The sequence below is a fragment of the Elephantulus edwardii genome, unplaced genomic scaffold (assembly GCF_000299155.1).
Source record: "Elephantulus edwardii isolate Elephantulus edwardi_28Jun2011 unplaced genomic scaffold, EleEdw1.0 scaffold00187, whole genome shotgun sequence".
Lineage (NCBI taxonomy): Eukaryota > Metazoa > Chordata > Mammalia > Macroscelidea > Macroscelididae > Elephantulus > Elephantulus edwardii.
Window position 1 is genome coordinate 5,430,391 of NW_006399937.1, and position 19,984 is coordinate 5,450,374.

The window sequence follows — 19,984 nt, forward strand, 5'->3', positions numbered from 1 at the left end:
TGATTAGGAGCATCATGATGGATTGTGAAGAGATTGAGATTATAAACAGCTTAGGTTGCTTGGTTCTACAATTAACACTCTTGGCACCAGCAGTCAGGAAATTAAAAGACATATTGTGTTGGGAAAGTCTGCTGTCAGAGACTTCTCCAAAGTACTGAAGAGCAATGATGTCAGTCTGAAGACTAAGGTGCACCTGATATAGGCCATGGTCTTTGCAATCCCGTACTATGCTTCAGAGAGCTAGACAATGACAAAGGATGATAAAAGGAAAATTGATGCCTTTGGGCTGTGGTTTTAGGGAAAGGTATTGAATATACCATGGACTACCCAGAGAACAAACAACTTCGTCCTGGAGAAAGTTAAAACAGGGTGTTCTTTGGAAACAAGAATTCTGAAGCTTCATCTGACATACTTTGGACATGTTGCAAAGAGGGACCAGTCCTTGGAGAGAGACGTCATTCTGGGGAGGGTGAAGGTGCAGCACAGGAGAGGAAGACCCTCGATGACCTGCACTGATTCAGTGATTGGAATAATGGGAGTAGGTGTGTCGAAGACAGTGAAATTGGCACAGGATAGAGTATGGTGCAGGACTGCTGTACATAGGTTTGCTAAGAGTTGCAGGTGACTCAACAGCACGTAACAACAACAACAACATGATTTAGTGATATTGTTTTTGTTATGTGCTGTCAATAACCAATGACTGATAGTGATGTACAGCAGCTCTGAAACCTGTCCTAATCTGAGCCAGTCTCACTAACTCTGACACACTTGCTGTCACTCACCCAGTTACTGTATCAATCCATCTTCTTCAGGGTCTTCTGCATTGCATTGTCTCTCCACCCTTTTGACCATGATGTACTTCTCCAACACCTGTACCTCCCTGTCATTTGCCCAAAGTGTGTGAGACAGGGTCTCAAAATTCTAGTTTCCAAGGAGCAGTTTGGTTCTGCTCTCTCCAGGACAGACTTGTTAAGGTTGATTTTGTGTGTGTGTGTTTGCTTTTGTGTTTTTTTTTCCCCAGCCTGTGATATGTTCAATCCTCTTCTCCAGCACAATATTTCAAAGGCACAAGTTTTATCTGTTATCTTTTGTCATTGTTCAGATTCTGATATATAGCAAGTAACACATTGATGCACTCCTTTCCTGATTGTGAATCACCCAGGTTTTCTTGCTCTGTTCTGAGGACTGCTTCGTGGTCCCAGTGTAGGTGTTGCATGAGCACAACCAAGTGTTCTGGGATTCCCATTCTCCTCAAGGTTAGCCACAATTTGTTGTAATACACAGTCAAATGTCTTTGCATAGTCAGTGAAACACAGATAGACATTCCTCTGGTATGCTTTGCTTTCTGCCAAGATCCATCTGACATTGGTGATAAATGTCTTTAGAGTCATGACTTCTTCTAAACCTAGCTTGTATTTCTCTTTAGTTCTCTGTTGATATACTTTTCCAGTCATTTTTGCATAATCTTCGGCAGGATTTTACCTAGTTGTGGTATTAGTGATATTTGATAATTTCTACACTCTGTCAGATCACTTGTTGTTTGGGTGTTTTGTGGTGGGCCTGCGTGTGTGTGTGTGTGTGTGTGTATGTGTTGGGTGTGGTCCCCCCCCCATGGTTCTTGTATTGTTTTTTTGTTTCTCTTTGTTTTTAATTGGAATACATATGGATCTCATCCAGTTAGCTGGGCCAGGTAGTTATCTTCCAGATTTCTTGGCACAAACTGGTGAACACATCCAAGGCAACATTTGTTTGTTGAACTATGTCAACTGGTATTCCATCAATTCCTGGGGCTTTATGTTTTACCATTTCCTTTAGGGTAGCTTGAACTTCCTCCTTCATCACCATTTTCTCTTTATCATATATTGTTTCTTGTAATTCTTCTGTGTTGACCAATTCTTTTTTTTTATATAGCAACTTTATCTCTTTCATCTTCTTTCACTGCTTCTTGGATCATTCAATATTCTGTCCATAGCATCCTTAAGTTGCATCTTGAGGCTTGAATTTGTTTTTAAGTTCATTTAGCTTATAAATGAGTGATTTTGTCCTTTTGATTATCTGATTCCAGCTGTCTGCACATTTTGTTTTCCAGTCTCCCATTATTAATAAATAGTGCAGCCTGGTTGCAGATTTGATTGATTTCTGACTGGAAAAAGTTGATAGAAATAATCTATTTTCTTTTCTTATGCTAGTCAGCACTATTTTTAATATATACTTTTAAAATTGTTAAAAGTTTGCATTCAAGTTTTAATGATTCCTTAACTGGATTTTAAATAAATAACTTTAATTTAAAAAGATTTGTGGAATGGTCTAACTTTATGAAGCCACTTTTGGCTTCCTGAGACAAAATAAGCTTCTGTGTTCCCTGAGAACTCACAACTCTGTGTACCCGTCTTGATCTTAGTGCATTTACTTTTAATATTTGGTTTCTCTGTTTCCTTCTAGAGAGTGAACTCATCAAGGGAGTATCTTTGTATCACCTGAACTGGATTCCTGAAACAGGAATTCCGACCATAAATTGAAGCCAGGAGTGGCATCTTCCTAAACAACATGCCTCTGGAAACTCTTTGAGCCTTAATAAATGATGATAGTTATAGAAAGGGTCACTGTGAGTCATGCTTGACTTAAAAGCAATCAACAACAACACAATCTCTTAGTAAATATATATTGAATGAATGAAAAAATTAATGGATCTCTTTGAGACAACTTAGATAAGTATTTTCTGTATACAGAGACAGGGCCTGTAAAACTACTTAGGGAATAATTTCCAGTACTGCTTCTATAATTCAGTAGTGGAATGGGAGCGGGTGATGTAAAGGAAAAGAACATACAAGTAAAAATAAATAAAAATTCAATTTATCTGGAAAAGGTTTCATCTTCAATTGCAAACATTTTAAAAGTACATCATTCATTCTGAGCACTAAGCTAGTCATTTCAGAACAGCAAGACAAAAGTTATATATTTTATCTTGCCACTTTAGCTCAAAACACATTAATTATAATTGTGTTAGCAGGAATAAAAGGTGTCTTGAAAATTCCGAAATGATTTCTCAATGACAAGAGGTGAACCAATTAATATAAGATACTGGATAGAAAAGTTTGGCAAGTGTGAAATGATAGACATTTTAGATGGCTGCAGGGGAAAATGATGCATGTACATCACTTGTTTCAACCTAAATAAGACAAGTAGACAGGAATATTGCATGAACTAGTGCAATGTGTTGAGTTCGGGTACTTCATACGTATAACTTTTTGGAAGGAGTTTCTCTATTCCTGTTCATCTAACTAATCACCAGTTTATCATTTTTCCACATATATTCGTCTCTAACTCATCATATATTAAGGAGCTATAAGAAAACAGTTTAGAAAGCTGTTTATTTTGAGGCTTTATTTTTACTTTTCTTTCATAAGGAAAACTGGAATAGTTCAAAATACATCAGGCTGCTAACCAAATGGTTAGCAATTCAAACATGCCAGCTGCTTCACAGGAGGAATTTGGGCCATCTCATGCCGTCAAGATTTACAGCTTTGGATATCTGGTGGTGTGGGTATGAATAAAAATCAACTGGGTGACAGTGGCTTTGGTTTGAGTGATTTTTCTTCCTAGTAAGTAGCCTCTCCTAAAACCTCCATGATCTAGGGTTTGTACACGTTACCAATCTGTCATTAGGTGTTAGTGAGTCAGTTTTTATTCATATCAGTGCCATATGATACAGTAGAACTATCCCATCATTTTCCTAAGGTATAATGTTTGCAGAAACACATCAGCAAGTCTTCCTTGTGTGGAACTTACAAGTGCTTAACCACTGTATCACCAGGGCTCCCTTTTGTCTAAATGCTTGTCGTCATTTTAAAAAGAAGCACCTTGTAAGGGTTCAAATAGCTCTAGATATAACTTTGACTTACTTACTTACATAGTTGGTGTAGTTTTATATCAATTTTGTTATAAAGATGTTTAAGAATGAAAATTCTCATAGGTATACTATACTTCCCATTTGCTGGAAAATTCTCATCATTGGGACATAGTATCTCAGTACTATGATGAATATCAAGACTTCGGTAGCATTGTATATGGTATTTGAACAATATCAGGGAAGCAACTTGCCTGGGTTAGGATTCTAGTACTCTCTATTATATATTATATAGTACTAATATTTAGTGCTATATCTTAAAAATATTCTTTGAGTTGAACTTGTTAGATTATCTCTTTAATTTTTATATCCTCAACAACTTTTCTAAAATAGCAATTATAATATTAAAAGTACTTAGCTTATAAAGTTGTTTCAAAATTTAAGCAAATTACTATATATGAAAGCATTTAGAATGGAGTCTACTATGTAAGATATCATATATTTATTTTTGTTTTTACTCTCAAAACTCAAACTCATTGTTGTTAAGTCTGAACTGACTTATAACAGACCTTCCACTGGGCTTTCAGAAGCTATAAATTGACCGGGAAGAGATTTTCCATATTTTCTCCTGCAGAAATATGGTAGAATTGAACTGCTGACATTTTTGCTTAGTAGATTAATTCTAGGAGGAGCCTATAAAAGGGCTCTGGTTGCCTAGTCTTTAGGGATTTGTGCTGCTATTTCAAAGGCAGTGGGTAATTAAAATCTGCCAGTGGTTCCTTGGGAGAAAGATAAATAATCCACTGCTGTGTGATTTTCAGGTTCTGAAAATTCACTTGGAGAGTCAGAAATAGGCCACTTTTGATTCTCTGACTCAGTCTAAATGCCAAACAGTTAAGCATTTGTTATGGGAGTTTATTTTGTTGATGGTGGTTTGGTGCTTTTTTGGAGTTTTTTGTTTGTTTGTTTTTTAGAGTACAACAGGTAATGAATTACATCTCCAAAGCTCCATTTTAGGGGATATCATACACATTCTTAAAGTATAATCAATCTATTCACCCAGATTTTTTTTAAAAAAGCAAATCAGAAAATAGACAAATATGTGATTGTTGTTGCTATTGTTATGTGTGATAGAGTCTCTTGTGACTGATAGCGACTTTATGTACAACAGCCCTAAACCCTGCCCTATCCTGTGCCAATCTCATTGTCTCTGACACACCTACCACCATTACCCCAGTTACTGAATCAATCCACCTCATAGAGGGTCTTCTTCTCCTGTGCTGTCCCTCCACCATCCCAAGCATGATGTTCCTCTCTAAGGACTGGTCACTTCTTGCAACATATCCAAAATATCCTGTTTTAAACCTCTCTAGGACAAACTTGTTCATTCTCTTAGCAGTCCATAGTATATTCAATACTCTTTTCCAATTCCACAGCCCAAAGACATCAATTCTCCTTCTATCATCCCTACTCATTTGCCCAGCTGTCTGACACACAGCAAGTTATCACTTGCAAAAATCATGACCTTCATCAGGTGCAACTTAGTCTCCAGAGTGAAATTATTGCTTTTCAATACTTTGGAGAGGAGGTCTCTAATGGCAGACTTTTCCATAGCAATACATCTTTTAAGTTCTTGGCTACTGGTGTCAAGAGTGTTAACTGTGGAGCAAAGCAAACTAAAGCTGTGAAAAATCTCAATCTCTTCACTACCTATCATGATGCTGCCAATTGGTCCAGTGATGACAATCTTTGTTTTCTTGATATTTAGCCTCAATCCATATTGAAGGCTGCTGTCCTTTACCTTCTGTAGCAAATGCTTCAGGTCCTCCTCTGTTTCAGCAAGCAGGGTTGTGTCATCTGTATAACACAGATTGTTGTCATCTTCCTCCAATCCTGATGTCACATTTCTCCTCATAGAGCCCAGCCTCTCAGAGAATCTGTTCTGCATATAGATTGAAAAGGTATGGAAATGGGACACATTCCGGGCATACACCCTTCCCAAGTTTGAACCATGCATTGTTTCCTTGGCGTGTTCTGACTACTGCTTCCTGGTCCAAGTATAGGTTTCGCTTTAACATGATCAAATGTTCTGATATTATGATTTTTCTCAGAATCAGCCATAGTTTGTTGTTATACACACAGTCAAATGCCTTTGCATAATCAAGGAAACACAGATAGTCATTTCTCTGATACTCCCTGCTTTCTGCCAATATCCATCTAACAGTAGCTACAATATCCCTAGTACCACGACCCCTTCTGAACCCAGCCTGCATTTCTGGCAGTTCTCTGTTGATGTGCTGTTCTAGTCGTTTTGGGATAATCGTCAGCAGAATTTTCCTTGCATGTGATAGTAATGATATTGTACAATAATTTCCACACTCTGTTGTTAGCTGTCATCTACTCGAGGATTTCTCATAGTGACCTTATAAACAATAGATCCGAACTCTCTCCTATGCATTGACATCCTCAGTCCACCTGGTTGAGGGTCTTTCTTTCTTTCACTCTCCATCCACCTTCCTGAGCATGATGTCCTTCTCTAAGAATAGCCTTTACAAGCAACACACTCAAAGTATGAGATGAAGCTGTATTATCTTTGCCTCCAAGGAACATTCTGGTTGCACATCTCTAAGCTCTGTTTGTTCTTTTGAAAGTCATAGAATTCAGTACTCTTCTCCAACATCACGATCAAAAGGTATCAATTCTTCTGTCATCATCATTCATTGTCTAGATCTCAGCAGTGTTGCAAATGATTGAAAAGGCAATGGCCTGAATCAGGCACACCTTAGTAGTCAAACTGACAACACTGCTCCTCAATAATTTGCAGAGACCCTGATTGCAGACTTCTCAAGTGCAATACATCTCCTGAACTCCTGACTGCTGGTACCAGATGTGCTGATTACAGATCCCAGTTGATGAAGTTACTGACAGTTTCAATCTTTTCTTCATCATGTTACCTTTGTGAGAATTTTTTCTCCATCATGTTACCATTGGTGAGAATGTTTGTTTTCTTGACATTACAAAGCAATCAATATTGAAGGGTAAAATCTTTGATCTATCACAGCAACTACCTCAAGTCCTCCATACTTTAAGCAATCAGGAATATTTATAAGTCTTCCTTCAATCCTTATGCCACAGTCTTTTTTATAGAGTCCAGACTCTTGAATAATTTGTTCCAAACACAAGTTGAATAGGTATGGAGGAAAAAATACAAACCTGACACACACCTTTCTTTATTTTAAACCATGTAGTGTTCCCTTAATCTGTTTGCATGACAGCCTCTTGGTTTCACATGAGCAAAATCAAGTGTCTGGGATTCTCATTCATCTCAATGTTAGCCATAGGTTGCTTTGATCCATACAGTCAAATATATTTGCATAGTCTGTACAGTACACATAGACTATCTCTGATATTCTTTTTTTTTAACCAGGATTTATCTGACTTCAATGATATCCTTGGTGCCTTGACTTCTTTTAAACCTAGTTTGAACTTCTTTGTCTATGTGCTGTTCTAGTCATTTTTGAATTATCATAATCAGAATTTTTCTTGCATGGAATATTAATGATATTGCTCAATAATTTCCACATTCTATTGTATCACTTTTCTTGGAAATGGGAACAAATATGGATTTCAACCAGTCTAAGCAGTTGTCCTCCAAATTTCCTAGCAGAGATGTGTAAGCAGGTCCAAGGCTCCATTTATCATTTGAAACATGTCAATTGGTATCTCATAATTTCTTTATGTCTTATCTTATGCCAGCAGTTCACCTTAAACTTCTCCTTAATTGAAAATGGCTTTTGATCATATAGTACTTCCAAAATTGTTTCAGTGTCAGTCAAATCTTTTTCGTATAATGATTCTGTGTATTACCTCCATCTTTTTTAATGCTTCCTGGATCATTCAAGATTTTGTCCATACCATCTCCAAGTATTGCAACTCAAGGTTTGGGTTTAGTTTTCAATTCTTTCATCTTGAGAAATGCTGAGTGTGTGCTTCTCTTTTTGTTCCCCATTTCCAACTCTCTGCACATTTCATTATAATACTTTGTTTTCTTGCGGTTTCCTACAAAATCTGTTCAGTTCTTTAACTTCAACATCTCTTCCATATGTTTTGGCTTCTTGACATTACAATGTCATTTCCACGGTCTCTCTTTACATCCATTTTGGGTCCCCCTGCCCCTTTCTCTTCTTTCTTTACGGTGACCTTTTGCTCTCTTCATGGATGTATCCATGGTGTCATCCCAAAACTCAGCTGTTCTTTGACATTGGTCTTCAATGCTTCAAAATTATTCTTAGATTGATTTTTTTTTTAATTCTGGCTGGATAGATTCAAGATCAAATTTTATTCTAATAAACTTTTTTGGGTTTCTTCCGACTCAATTTGAACTTGCACTTGTGTAATTGCTTCTCTGTTCACAGTTAGCACTTGACATTATTCTAACTGCTGATATCGAGTTTCTGCAAGGATTCCTTAAACAGATGTAATAAGTCTGAACGCTATGTGTGAAGTCACCAGTTTGTTTTTTTTAAAAAATCCTATATTTGTAATCATTAAATCATTGAATATATAAAATTTTATCATTCTATTTCTAACCCCTTTTCTTTTACCAATTCTTGACTTTATCTCCTACTTTTGCATTCCAGTCATCAATTATTATTAACAAATTTTGAATGCGTGTTTGATCATTCTCAGACTGCAACATTTGGTAAAAATCTTCCATTTTTATAGATAGACCTAATATTGTCACTTTTTTAAAATTTTAAAATAAATAATATAGAGAAGGAATAAGAAAGTATTATCCTTCTTTATTTTCTTTACCTTTTATCCTAATACAGAATATACAACATGCTATACTTTTTCACTGGAAAAGTCTGCTGTCAGGAACATCTTTAGCATACTGAAAAGCAATGATGTCATTCTGGAGACTAAGGTGGACCTGATCCAGACCATAGTCTTCGCAATTACTTGCTATGCTTCAGAAAGCTGAACAATGACTTACGATGATAAAAAGAGAATTGATGTCTTTGAGTTTTGGTGCCATACAAGAGTATTGAATATACCATAGACTGCTAGGAGAACAAACAGTTTCCACCTGGAGAGAGTTAAATTAGGTTGCTCTTTGAAGACAAGGATTCTGAAGCTTCATCTGACATACTTTGAACATGTCTCAAGGATGGACCAGTCATGCTTGGGAGGGCGGAGGGACAGCACAGGAGAGGAAGACCCTGGATGAGATGGATTGATTCAGTGACTGGGATAATGGCTGTAGGTGTGTCAGAGACAGAGAGGTTGGCACAGGATGGAGAAGGGTTCAGAGCAGTTGTACATAGGATCACTTTGAGTTTCAAGTGACTTGATGACATGTAACGTACTCTTGTAAAACAATGTACCATGATTGTCAGCCAACTTCTCTTTATGAAGCAAGAGATTAAGTATTTTAGCTTTATTGCTCATGTATTTTCTCTAACAAATACTCAACTGTGCTGCTAGTTAGGTGTAGTATTCACAAACAATTTTAATATAAAAACTGTAGCTCTGTTACCTAAATAAGCATGGGCCACATTTGGTCAACAGGCTGTAATTTCTGAACTATATATTTACTACATTTTAGACATTTTTTATTTATTCAACAAATTAGGTTTATTATGAGTCAGTACATTGTAAAATTCTCCATTTGGTCTCTGTTTTTTCTTTGTATCTGTATTTCCTGACTCATTATCCATGTTGTTGTTTGTTGTTATGTGCCGTCGAGTCGTTTGCGAGTCAAAGCAACCCTATGTACAACAGCCCTAAACCGTGCTCTATCCTGTGCCAATCTCATTGCCTCTAGATTCATTGTAGCTCTAGATTTATTATCCACACTGGTACATCATTTTCTCTGCCACTGTTGGTCTGGCAAAAGGTCAGTCAGGAAAGGGTGTGGCTCTGTAGATATACTATTAGTGAATTTCCATTTTCTCTAATTTCAAGTGGGCTCAGTCAATTAAGATCTGAGTAAGAGATAAAAGGAAACAGAAAGTTAATGTCAGAATATTTGTTCATCAGTTTCCTTCTTACAAAACCTTAGCTTAGGGTGTCTGTGTTCTTTCCTAGAGGAACTACCAATCTCAAAGCAAGCAACAATGCTATAGTACTCCTTTAAGTTCTTGGAACTAACCCTTCTCTTTATACCTATATGTTTAGTAAACTATTCCTCATGATTATTCTAAATCCATATCTTTAGAAGTAGTCCCTTTTAGAATAAATAAATCTTCCTTCATTTTCTAAATGGTGTGTGCCATCTGTTTCTGGTTGTGATACTGATCGATAAAGATTTTATCCTCTAGAATCAATCCAAGAGTATCAGGACCTATACCAGAAATCTCAGCACATTAGGACTGACTTATGTCCTAATAAGAATCAGGACATAATTTTTATTTTGTTACTAATAATTCCTTGGGCTTGGGGTTTGCTAATAAAGAGTTGTTAGTGTTTACTGTTCAAGTTGTTGAGACACATGTTGTAGTGGGAGTGAAAGTTTTCAAGACTTAAACAAAGATAAAGTTAAGGGAAATTGTCAGATTTGAGAGCAGAGAAGAAATCCTTGTAAAATACATCTGAAAATCTAAACCTCAACAGAAAAATATCAACTTTCAGGCCAGGTATCCACTTGAAGAAAAATTTTATCTTTGGACTCTTGTTGTTTTTGTTCTTAAGTGCCATCAAGTCATAGGCGACTCATAGCTACCCTATTAATGAAAGACTTGAACACTTGTATAACTTTCATCATTTCTCCAGGTTCATAGGGTTTCTGGAGGCAAGCTATTATGGAAGTGGATGCCGCTCCTGCTTCCACCAAACACAGGCCACCATAAGTGACTAATATCATATTTGGCATATCAGTGTCACAGTGTTCAGCACCACAGCAACCGTAAGTTACCTCTGAGACAAGAGTGCAAGAATATCAGATTAAGCTTAAGATTTTTAGTGCGGTTCACTCCATGAACCACCCACAGAATTACACTTCTTCCTTACCTTGGTTTGATATTAAATTATGAATAAGACACGAAGTCTCTGAAAGATTCTTATCCATCAGAGATAATTTTATTTCTAATTTTAGGACCCATCAGATACTATAGCATCCCATTTTAGCTCCCTGTGAAAGAGTACAGTTTACATGGGAACAATATCAAACCTCTATTAACTCCACGAGAGGAAAGAGTCTCAATCCACAACATCCACATTTGAGCACAAAACAAATACTAATAAAGTCAGACATGGCCTTACACTCCCTGAACCTACTTCTATCAGTTCTAACACCTATCTTGCCCACTCAAGACTCTTGCTGCCAAGTTACTGGATCTAATAATCAACTCAGAGGCAATACCAATGATTATGATGATTTTAAGAAAAGTTAATAGGCATAAAAAATGATAACATTCTTCTATCTGGATAGCTTCACAAGTATGCTAGAAGGCCTGTTAACTTTTGGACTTATGATTCTATGACAGTGTTAACACATCCCTTTTAGACCTTCCAACTATAACAACATCTCTCCAATTCCTCCCTGTTTTTCAGTAAGCTTGGGTGAAGACCCTTGCTTCTGACTCCATGAGGCAATAGTCAAAATTTGGTTTTGTCTCACATGGGCTTGCCTCTCTGCAATATCTCTGCTGCTACTGCTGTTACTGCTACTAGTGGTGGTCTTTGTCCATCTTGCACTGTAATCTCTGCCTGTAAAAAACCTCTCAGCTTTTCTTTTTTCAAATTGTTAAAAATATTCCCTTCTTGAGAGCTCAATAAATCCTGGAGCAACAGTAAAACTAACCAATACCCTCATTAATATTCTATATACGTTATTTGCCTGTTCCTACTCAAAAGGTAGGGAACTTTGATGGCCTAATGGCAAGAAACTGCTCTGGAATCCCGAAAGCAAATGGTTCAAGTACATCAGCTGATCCATGGAAGAAAGATGGACAATATTCACCGGTGTGATTAACTGCCTCTAAAAACCTGTGATGGGTTCAGCTATGGGTCAGTTCTGACTTGGTAGGATACAATAACAACAACCCCAAAAGTACTATTCATCTTATTCCTATCATTAGCATAGTGCTACCTAGTCATATAGCAAAAGTCAAAGACAATGACTAGGAAAAATATTTTGAATAACAGATATGCTACACTGCATCTTTTATCTGACAGCATTGACTCTTAGTTCATCCTATCCTTAACCAATATCTTACAACTTGGACATTCTCATTATCCTGTATAAGAAATTTGGAAGACAGCTACCTGGCCAACTGATTGGAAGAGAACTCTATTTGTCCCCATTCCCAAGAAGGGTGACAATAACAGAATGTGGAAGTTATTGAACAATACAATAAATATTATATGTAAGCAAATAATGGTGAAGAGCATCCAATAATGGTTAGAATCGTACATAGACAAAGCATTTCCAAAAGCTCAAGCAGAGTTTAGAAGAGGCTGAGGTACCCAGTGATAACATTGCTGGTGTCAGATGAATGTTCGTGGAAAGCAGAGAATACCAGAGAACACCTATCTTTCTTTTATTGACTATGCAAAGGCATCTGAATGTGTGGATCATAACAAACTATGCTGCATATTGAGAAAAAATTTGAACCCCCGAACATTTAATTATGCTTATATGGGGTTTTTTTGGTTTTTTTTTTATTTAATTTAAATGAAAGTTTACAGAGAATTAGGGTTTTCAGTCATTAATTGTTGCACTTTTCTCCATGCCCACCTCCTACACCCTAGTTCACTCTTCTCCTTGAAAAGAGAAAGAAAAACCCTTGCATTGTTATATAATCTTTCCCACCAAGTCCACTCCACTATGGAGCCTTCACTCTGGAATTCTGTAATGACAAGAATATCCATTAATATATCCCTCTTAAGCATTTCTTCCCCTCATCTGTTTCAATGCAATATACATATTACTCCCCTCCTTTTCTGTCTTCACTCAAGCCCGATGTTAGTCTCATTTTACAACAGTGGCCCTATGCAATATTTGTCCTTTTGTAATTGATATATTTCACTCAGCACATCTAGACCAAGAAAGTATTGTCTTAGAGCAAAAAAAAAAATACTAACTAGTGTTGTATCCTTTCTACATATCAATACATTCTATATGTTGAGCAAATTATACAAGAATCAGAATTTATGAAGAAGAATTTGGCATTAATATTGGAAGAAAACTCATCAACAACTTTTGTTGCTCTGATAACAAAACATTGCTTGTTTAAAGCAAAGAAGATCTGAGGTATACAGTGCAAAAGATCAAGGACTGCAGACTTCAATATAGATTACATGTCAACATCAAGAAAACATATACCCTATTCACTGGGCCAGTAGAAAACATCATGATAGATGAAGATAACTGGAAATTGTCAACAATTTCATCTTACCTGGATTTATAATCAAAACCTTTGGTACTAGCAGTTAGGAGATTAGGAGAAGGATACTACTGGAAAAGTCTTTTGTCATGGACTCCTGCAAGTCCTGAAGAACAAGGAAATAATTCGAAAAACTAAAGCATGCCTGGTTCATATCATGGCATTTCCATTCACCTGTTATGAATCTGACAGCTGAACAATGATTAAGGATGACAAAAGAAGAATTGAGTCACTGTACCAGAAAGAATTGATTTACACAGAAACATTTCAGGAAGTACCAATTGACAGGAATCAATGGTAATGAAGAAGGAAGTAGAAGCTGCATTGAAGACACTGGCAAAAATTAAGACCCAAGTATTGATGGGATACAGATTGACAAGTTTCAATTAACAGATGCAGCCTTGGTTGTACTCACCAGTCTGTCAGGAAATTTGGAGGACTGCTGTCTTGCCAGTGGGTTGGAGAAAGGTCACATTTGCTCCTATTCCCAACAAAGGTGATCCAACTAAATGCGGAAATTATCAAATGATATCATTGATATCACATGCAAGGAAAATACTGCTCAAGATCATTAAAAAATGTCTGGAGCAGTACATAGATAAGGTACTTCCAGAAGTTCAAGCAGGATTTAGAAGAGGCCTTGGCACAAGGGATATCATTGCTCATGTCAGATGGATCCTAACTGAAAGTAAGGAATTCCAGAAGAATGTCTATTTGTGGTTTATTGAATATGCAAAGGCATTTGACAATATTGACCATGACAAGTTGTGGCTGACATTAAGAAGAATGATAATCCCAGATCACTTGATTATGCTCATGCAGAACCCATACCTGGACCAGGATGGTGGTGTGTGAATGGAGCACTGCATGGCTTGGGACTAGGAAGGAAGTGTGTCAGGGTTATGTTCTCTCTTCATACCTGTTCAATATATATGCTAAGCAAATTATCTGAGAAGCTGGACTCTGTGGAGAGGAACAGGGCATCAAGACTGGAGGGAGCCTCATCAATAACCTGCATTATACAGATGATACAACCTTACTTACTGAAAGTGAGGAGGACTTGAAACACTTATTGCAGAAGATCATGAAATGCAGCCTTCAGTATGGATTGAATCTCAATATTAAGAAAACAATGATTCTTACTACTGGACCAATAGGCAGTATCCATCCAATGTTGCATGGAGAGAAGACTGAAACTGTCAGCAGCTTCATCTTGCTTGGATCCACATTTCTTCAAGGCTCCACTAATTTTACTCATATTTTTACATGTTCTGTAGTTTTACCTCTTTTTTAAAATCCATACAGGTTCCAATTTTGTCTCCTTCATCATGCTTAAACTGGTTTTGACTATTTGGAAACTCTGACTAAACAGCCCTCACAGCTGGATTAGTTATCCTCGGTTATGCGCCACAAGTCACAGAAAGATTCTTTGTCAAACAAAGTTTCACCATGGTTCAGTGTATGTGTCTATCCTAACTACCTTTTTATTCACACTGCTTTTCCATTTTGAAGTGGATCTGTCTGAAAATGTACTGAGCTTCTTAATTATCTATCTATCTAGCTAGCTATCTCTATTTCTACTATCTCTATCTTTATCACTATCTCTATATCATCTATATCTATCTCTAATATATACACACACACACACACACACACACACACACACACACACAGGAGTGGCATTCACTTACTAAATAACATGCCACCAGAAACTCTATGAACTTTGATAAATGTAGATAGTTGTAGAGGGGCTTCAGGCCTCTTGTTAATAGGGCCTCTATGAGTCTTGCTCGGAAGTGGATGTCATTCCTGCTTCTAAGCTTGTTTTAATCAGGGAGCTCAACCAAAAACACAGTCCACCATGGATGATTAATACCACATTTGGCACATCATTGTCACAGTGTTCAGCTTCACAGCAACTATGAGTTATCTCTGTACAGCAAATTGACAGACCAGTGCTATACCACCTAGAAGAATGTTTGACCAAAAACAATTAAAAACAGGCAGAGAATTAAAGTCACCCACCTTTGGCTGACAGATTATGGGTCAGAAACTCCCAATTAATCTGGCAAGTTCCATCAGCTGACATCCACTTGGGACAAAAAGAAAGGCAAAGGAGCGCCGAGTGTTCCATACCTGTTTCTTCTCAAGATGCGAGGGGCCTTCATAACTTCCAGCATAAAACCGACTCGCAACACACTAGCCCTCAGTCTGAAGGCCAGGGCAACCATTTCAGCATTTAATAACTCCAGCACACCCACGTGCTGGTGGACTGTTAGCCAGAGATCCCCCAGTTCATCTGGCAAGTCCCTTCTGCTGACGCTCAGATAATGCTACACATACGCAAAACGTATTTTTTTGTGTTTTATTTCTACTTCTATTTGGTTAAAAACAGCAAAATAAAAGTGTGAAGGGGTGAAAAATCAGGAAAAATTATCTACTAAATGTCACATGAAGAACTAAGCAGGATTTCAATCTCTACAGGAAAAAAAAAAAGAACAAAGTGATAAATGAAGACTGAGAAAAGTGCAAAATGGGTGGCTGGTTAAATTCATCTTCAATACTTCATATAGAAATCAGGAGCAGAATAAAGCTGGAGAAATCTGAAAATGTCAAGAAGAAAGACCTATTAAATGACTTTCCAACCATTTACTCAAGGTCAGGACAAACATTAGTTTGAAACCATGCAAGTCCTGGCTCCCAGTCTCAGATTTTTAACCAGATGATATGCTTTGTTCTTCAAGGTCTAGTCCTCACTCTTAAAGGAATGAAAAGGAAACAAGACCAGATAAACAGTTTAAATCCATATTACCCTGGCTTTATCTGTTAAAAGGAGTTAGTTTTGTAGAAACAGCAAAGGATGTGAATTATTCAATGCCCATATCCTTCCCAACTTTAAGGATTTCTTTTTATTTTTTTTTCAAGCTAGGTGTCAAGACTATTAATAATTGAAAAAGCATTTGTAAACCCTTAGCAAATGAACAGTCAAGGGACACATTAATAAAACATCTTTAAAAATCTCAGTCTCTGAGCTGGTACTCATCACTCTCTCTCAATGCTGGATAAACAGGCTGGCTCATCCTTCAGTTCAAGGTACAGGCTAACAAGGTGAAACAGAGGACAGAGGGCAGGTGGCCAGAGGGCAGAGGACAGGGCCTTTCAGGAAACAAAGGCCATCTTTCATACTAGTTCTAGCACCCTTCTAACTGATGCAAAGTTTAGAACCAGGCCTCAAAGAAATAAATCACTGGCCCAGATTTTTCTGCTGGGTCACTAAATATAAATTTATGAATGGACCTTTGACATTTGTATTTGCAAAGCAAACATTAAAGAGCCTGGGGAATTGGAAGGTCAGGCATTTAGGAAGGGCCAAGAAATTCTTCACCTTGAGGTCACTGTTCAAATTCCGCTCAGGCTATTCGAGGAGCTGAGGTTTGCTGGACACCACAGCTTTGAGGGAGTTAAGTGGCTTGTTTTCATCTTACTCTCACTGGATAATGCTAAAGAAATAAAAAATTTATTTTACTGACACGGCATCTTTCATTTTTGAAATGAAGAATAATGCATGTACACAAAGGAATAAGCTATTAGCATATCAACCTGTCACTGCCCTTGAGCAGAACAAGTGATTGCCAAGAAATTTTAGTGTTTATAAGATCAAGAGACAACTGTCAAAATTCTAAAGCAAGAGACACTTGATACAATTCAATATAGGAATTACCCACCGGAAACTAATGTGACATTTCCTGGTGAGGATTTCTTCTTGAGGAAAACTCTAACGACAAAGTTGTCCTTCTTCCTCATTGCCCTCAAAATGAAACAGATTCATAACTGACTTTATATTGATTTTCTGAGGCTGTAAATCATTTGGGAAGAGGTTTCTCATCTTTTCCCCCTGGAGGAGCTGGTAAAATTCAAACCACTAGAGAGGAAAATACCACAAAGGCTCTGTCAAGTCCTTATTCTATTATTATTATTGTTTTTGTGTAAATTCTGACTCACAGTGTCCCATATCAGAGAGAATGGAATACTGACTGGTAAAATGCCACCCTGGCAATCATGGCTACAGTTGAGACCAATTTTTTTTTTAGTAATTTATCAATCTTTGTGGTTAATGGCTTTCCTCTTTTCTTCTGATCCTTTGCCTTACCAAACATGATGGCCTTCTCCAGGGACTGGACGCTCCTAATAATATGACTAAAATGTGTGAGATAAAATCTCATCATCCTCACTTGTAGTGAGCCTTCTGGCTGCAATTTTTCTAAGAGAGTTGTTTCATTTTCTAGAATTCCATGGTATATTTAACATTCTGTGCTGACAATAAGAAACTCTGGTGGCTTAGTTAAAAAGTTATCCTGTCGACCCAGAAGCACATGGTTTGAATTCACCAGCTGCTCTACAAGAGAAAGGAGATCAATTTCATCTTTTACAATTTACTGCCACTTAAATGACACTGTAGAGTCAGCTATGTCAGTTCTGATGTGACAATACTGGGGAGCTCTTGTAGCTTACTAGTAAGGAGTTGTACTGTCAACTCAAAGGTATGCAATTTGAATTCACCAACTGCTCCATTGGAGAAATCGGGGAAATTTTCTCAGTTACAATGTACTGCCTCTAAAAACCTGTAGTACAGTCTGCTATGGGTTAGTTTTGACACAATGTACATAATGTGTACATAACCACAACAATACCATAATTTAAACATATTTCGAGAGGATGAATAATTTTAGCCCCATTTCCAAACATTCACTTAACACTATTGTATATAGGATTGTGTAGGCACTGAGTACATAATATTTCTATAGGATCTAGTATGTGATTCTATTGAACATATTGTTCATAGCATTTTCCAAGGACTGTTATTTCAGAAGTGGATGGCCAACACTACTTTGCTTCAATTTGAGACCTTAGTTTTTGTACAGCATCATACAAGCACTATACTCAAAAGAACAGATAATAAACAAGCAAATGTACACATATCAAAGCCATTAAAAACAGCAACATGCAATGGCATTTCCTTAATACAAAACCTGAGAAATAAATTACACCCTTAAGAGAAAAATCATAAGAACAAGTGAACATACAGATCTAATGGCCCAGGTAAAAGGGAGCCACAAATTAAGGGAGCAGCAAAGGTCCAGAAGGCCTTGGTTTTCTGACCTCGGTTGGGGATGATCTCACCTGCCCCCTATGTGGAACTATTAAGTGAGACCTTTAACCCCTAATGTGATGAAAGTCTGTTGTGAAGGATAGCTTCAGAATGGTGAAGAGCAAGGATGTCAGTATAGAGATAAAGGTGCCATAGTCTTCCACATTCAGGCCATGGTCTTCGCAATCACTTGATATGCATCAGAGAGCTGAACAATGATAAAGGATGACAGAAGAGGAATTGATGTATTTGAGTTGTGGTGCTAGAGAAGAATCTTGAACTACCATGGAGTACCAAGAGAACTATTAGGTCTGTCCTAGAAAGGGTGAAAACTGGCTGCTCCCTGGAGGCAAGGATTTGAGACTTTGTCTTGCATACTTTGAGCATGGGGCCAGGAGGAAACCAGTCATTGGGAAGGTTATCATGCTTGAAAAGGTTGAGGGGAAGTTCAGGAGAGGAAGATCCTGGATGAGATGGATTGACAAAATAACTGGAGTAAGGACAGTAGGTGTGTCAGAGACAGTGATTTTGGCTCAGGATAGGACAGGTACAGAGCTATTGTTATAGAGTCACTATAAGTCAGAGGTGATTTGATGGCACTTACCAACAACATCGACAATGTGATGACTCAAGCTCCATTCATTGCCAGCTATTATCTGAGAGCTCTCTTGTGAAGATGGTGTTCTGGGCCTTCTTTCTTGCTTTTAGCGTGCAACTGTGTGCAGCTGCTAACAGGCCTCCTGAAATGAAGCTGGAGATAGAATGATAGAATTTAGTACAATCGTGATTTATTCACTCTTAATACCTGTTATAAAAAACACAGACTACATGGACTTCACCTGATGGACTACACAAGAATCAGATCGATTACATCTGTGGAAAGAATCATTGAAGCAGCTCAGTATTAGCTGTGAAAAACAGGCCAGATGCTAACTGTGAAAGAGATCATTGATTACTCAGGAGAATGGCAGGAATGCAAAGTCACTACAGTGTCGGTGTTGTGTACTGTTGAGTTGTAACTGACCCATAGATGACCCTCTGGTGGGTTTTCAGAAGCAATTAATCATACGGAAAGAGAATGCTCATCCTTCTCTCACAGAGCAACTGGTGGATTTGAATTATGTTTCTTAAGGATTGCAGTGTATGATTTTGCAATTAGGCCACCAGAACTCTCTAGAGTAACTATAGAAGGGGAAAAAAAAAGAAGAACCACAAAATAGCCATTTCAGGAAGCAGCATATGATCAAAAATGAATGATAATAAAGGAGGAAGTTAAGGATGTACTTGAATTAATGAAATAATAATTGGCATATTTCAGCAAACAGATACAGTCCTGAATGTGTTCACCGGATTGTGCTAAGAACTTTGGAGGTCAGCTACCTGATTGATTATATATCCCATTCCCATAAAACTTGAACCAAGAGAATGTGGAAAATGTTGGACAATATTACTCATATCACATACAAGTAAAATCGTGCTGAAGATTACCCAAAATCACTAAATCAGTACATCAACAGAACTACAAGAAATACAATGGGGGTTTAGAAAAGACAATGACAGTAGGGATATTGTTGTTGTTATGTGCCATCGAGTCGCTTG